This window comes from Neofelis nebulosa, chromosome 7 (assembly GCF_028018385.1).
Source record: "Neofelis nebulosa isolate mNeoNeb1 chromosome 7, mNeoNeb1.pri, whole genome shotgun sequence".
Lineage (NCBI taxonomy): Eukaryota > Metazoa > Chordata > Mammalia > Carnivora > Felidae > Neofelis > Neofelis nebulosa.
The window spans coordinates 142,784,878-142,789,455 of record NC_080788.1 but is presented as its reverse complement, the minus strand read 5'-3'; positions in this window follow the sequence as shown (position 1 = coordinate 142,789,455).

The window sequence follows — 4,578 nt, the reverse complement described above, 5'->3', positions numbered from 1 at the left end:
TCACACCTTCCTGGAAGTGCTTTGAAAACCCATTCCGGGAGCTGGGGTCATCTTCATGTTCCTAGATACTAATTTTCAGGTCTTCTCACATTCCGGGAGGTTCTGAATGGGTAGTAGGATTACAAGAGGGGACCCCAGCTTTCAAGGGACTCACTAAGTGACCGTGAAATCCCTGTGTCCTTTGTGGCTGGCCTGGGAGAGCCTCAGCAGTGGGGATTCATCCCATTTGCTCAAACCGGTCAGTAGAGGCCCCGTCCCCAAATGAGGTCATTTAAGAAACCACCTGTCGGGGTGCCTGGCTGGCTCAGTCGGTTGAACTTCCGACTTTGGCTCAGGTCACGATCTCACGGTCCGTGAGTTCGAGCCCCGCGTCGGGCTCTTTGCTGACAGCTTGGAGCCTGCTTCGGATTCTGTGTCTTCCTCTCTCTCTGACCCTCCCCCGTTCATGCTCTGTCTCAAAAATAAATAAACATTAAAAAAAAATTTTTTTAAAGAAAAAAAAAGAAACCACCTGTTAATCCCGTTTGGGGTTGACTTGATTGTTTATCAGTACAGGAAAAGTCACAGGGCCACACACACGTACAACACCCTATCCTAAATGGACAGCTAGCGAGGAAAGGAGGGGATCCAGGGTCAGTGATAGACTGAACCAGGCACGAAAGCTGGTCCTCAGTTTCCACTTTGCTCCTGGGGCTCCTGGTGTTTCCTGCCCAAGCCGCCTCTGGTCCGAGCGGGCAGGTGCTCTGCCCGTGGAAGCTGCGGTGCAGCGAACGGTCCAAATATACCTCCCTGAAACAAATATTAAACGACTCCTGTAGGCATCAGATAATTCTGCAGGCTACCTCGAAGGAAGTCAGGATTTCCAGCAGCAATTAAATTGCATGATTGGATACAGGGAAAGTTTTATAATTGCTCCCAGGTAGCAATTTATTAGGATAGATGTTACTTATGACATGTGTCAAAAAGGTCAAAGTTTATACTTCCTTGGACATTAACCTACTCTTTGAAACTCCGAAACTTACACTTTTTGGTCATTAATTTTTTTTTTTACAAGCAGAGATTTTGACAATTAACCCAGTTAATAAAGGTCAAATTTCAATTTTTTTTCCAATTTCTGGAGCACTTCACTTACTCTTTTTTGAAAATGGGAAGATAGGGGATGATCCATAGTTATTAAATGAACACAAGGATGTGGTTCCGCTGTCAGGGTGATGATTATAAAACAGCCGTTACTGGCAGAACAGGATTGCTGTGTATCTGACGGAAAGTAGACGACAAGCCCAGGAAATAGAAAAATTAAGCTCCCGTGCTGTGTGCAGTTAGTAGGGTGCTGTGAGTACATGCCCTTGTTAAATCATCTCCCGGTTCCAGTCATTCAGTTACGTAGACTTCAGGCTTCCGCCGTTGAATCTGCACATTGGAAAGTCAGTAATTTCGGGGCGCCTGGGTGGCGCCGTCGGTTGGGCGTCCGACTTCGGCCAGGTCACGATCTCGCGGTCCGTGAGTTCGAGCCCCGCGTCGGGCTCTGGGCTGATGGCTCGGAGCCTGGAGCCTGTTTCCGATTCTGTGTCTCCCTCTCTCTCTGCCCCTCCCCTGCTCATGCTCTGTCTCTCTCTGTCCCAAAAAAAAAAAAAAAAAAAAAGTGAAAGTCAGTAATTTCGGCACACTTGCGCCAAGTACAATGTGAGTAAAGAACCAGGGTCACCTGCTAGACTGGATTCCTCAGATGAACCCGCAGATGGGCCAACAGCAACTGAGGCGGCCTCGTCACCGCGCCCAGAGGGTGGGCGGGGCGGGAGCCCCCAGGGCCCTTCCTTCACACGCCACCGCGGACAGCGCCCCCAGAAGGGACAGCGCCCCCAGAACGGGCAGCGCAGGTGTATGAGGGAGGAGGGGAAATTCACCACCGGTTCATGGCCCGGCAAACAGCAGGGAAAGTCCACAGACCCCTCCTTTACCACCCAAACACGACAGACCAAACTTCCCTTTCCGCTCTCGTCAAAACCTCCAGTTGGGGCAACTCCCCAGGAGGGCAAGCTTCCTGGGGGCTCCTACCTGGGCAATCCCCATTGCCCTGCTCCGACAGCGCCCCCTGGTGGCAGCGCCTCGTGGGACGAACCGCCCGCCAGGAGGCTGCCCAGGAAAAAAACCGACTCACACACCCTTGGGAGCAGGTACCCTGCCCAGACCCAGCCAAGAGCCTGATTCTCCAAGGGGCGGGGTTTGCTGCTGCTGTTGTGTTGTAGAAATAAAGGCCCCTCATGAGATGTGCCCAGCGTTAAAGAACCAATATATCAAAACCATATTTACATGACATCTGTTTATCCAACAAGGATGTGCAAGCAGCCGGCACCCTACGTCTTCCGCCCCAGGCCGTCAGGCCCTGGACGTCGCCTCCACCTGCTTCTCCGTGCTTAAACTCTTGGGCCGAGGCCTGGCTTCCCCCGCACGGTGCAACTGCCCGCTGTATCCGGGGTCCTCCTAGCATCTCTGTCTGCCTCCTGTGCCTCGCACATAGTAGGTACCCAGAAAATGCCAAAGAAAAAGGAAGGGGGCTTGAAACTGAATAACAACAAAAATAGTCTCTCCGAAAATACACCATTTGGGAAATTGTTAGGGGGGGTGCGTTTGGGGGTGCCTGGGTGGCTCAGCAGGTTGAATGTCCGGATCTTGGTTTTGGCTCAGGTCATGATCTCATGGTTTGTGGGTCCAAGCCCGGTGTTGGGTTCCACACTGCCGGTGCGGAGCCTGCTTGGGATTCTCTCTCTCTGCCCCTCGCGCACTCTGTCTCTCCTCCTCTCTCAAAAATAAATAAAAAGAAGGGTGACTGACTTCGTGCCCTCTTCCCACCGATTCCACGGGTCTATGCCAAGCAGACAGTGTGCATGCGTAGACTTTTCCCAGAGATGTCGTCGGGAGACAAGAAGGTGACTCAGTTTACAAAACTCTGGTTGGCTGCAAGGCCTCAGGAACTGTTTTTCATGCCGTGAGGGCCACCTGCCCGGGATGCCATGGGAAGGAAAAGCAGGGGAGAGGAGCTGCGTCTGCGGTTCCCAAAATATCCCCGCAGGCGGCAAACCTGGGTTAAATCTGAGCGCACCTGATGTCTGAGCCCTTTGTGGGGCTTGGTGCTAACAGAGGCTGTTGTGACCTAGCCAAGAAATCGGGAAAGACGACTGTGGCCTTCTGTTTTTCTTCCTTTCGACCTCCACCGCCCACGGGGGACCTGCCCCCTGCCCTCTCGCTGTCTTGCCTCCCTGCCTCCTTGGCAACCTCTCGCACTGTCCCCCCGCCACCCTCCCTGGCTCCCTCTTTGCCACCCCATCTCTGCTCCTGTTTCCACAGTCGATTGCCTCGCAGGTTTTATTGGGATTTACAATGCTAGGGATTTACAGGGAGCCAGCCCCCCCCCCCCCCCCCATGGGCTCAGGACTGGTCTGGGCACATCAGAGGGACAAGTGCTCATGTGGCCGGGGTGGGGGTGGGGGGGCTGGTGGTGCAGAGGACACAGCAGGGCAGCCTGGCCCCAGTGGACAGGGAGATGGGTGCTGCCTGGCTCTCCTAGGGCCCCCGGGGGCTGAGCGGGGGGGGGGGGGGGGGGTCTGGGCCAAGTGGAGGGAGGGGCCTCCGAGGGGCCTGTCACACAGCTTTCCACGCCAGGCAAAAAAGCTTGGCTTTTCTCCAGGAAGGGGCTCTCTGAACTTCCATGAGTCTCCTGTGGGGCCCCACCCGGCCCTGGGGGGACCAGACTAGTGTGGGGAGACGCCCAGATGTCTGCAGCAGTGGAGGGAGGGGGAGGGAGGGGCTAGGGCAGAGAGTTGCCTCAGGCTCCCTCTTCTATCACTGTCTCTGATGGAGGCAGGCCTTTAACTGATTTGGGCTTCTCCGCCTGCAGGACAGGAGACCCAGGAACACGGAAAAGCTTGAGTACCAACCTGAACGACCGGATGTATGTGCCGGAGGGACATGGGACTCTTGGCGGTGGTCGTATCTCAGCAGGAAACACAGCTACATCTTCGGGAAGCATGCGCCTTTCGCTCAATTTCGGCAAATCTACCCAAATCTAAAGTGCCTTCCTTTTCTGGGAAAGCCTGCACCTTCCCCTTGTTGGCTCTGCCCGCCCCCCCCCCAACCCCCCAGGTCCCGGGGAAGGCCTGCAGGCACGTGGAGGAGGCTGGCATATCCCGCAAAGCCCAGGGCATTCAAGGTGGATAGATGGGACTACATTCATTTCTCTTTAACCGCCTGGAAGACAATTCCACCGGGGTGCCTGGGGGGCTGGGTCGGTTAAGCGTCCGACTTCGGCTCAGGTCATGATCTCACGGTTTGTGGGTTCGAGCCCCGCGTCGGGCTCTGTGCTGACAGCTCGGAGCCTGGAGCCTGCCTCGGATTCTGTGTCTCCCTCTCTGCCCCTCCCCTGCGCACACTCTGTCTCTGTCTCTCAAAAATGAATAAATGTTAAAAAATTAAAAAAAATCATCGACTCATGATTTGGGCTCAGATCCTGATCTCACAGTTTGGGAATTCGAGCTCTGCATTGGACTCTGCACTGACAGTGCGGAGCCTGCTTGAGATTCT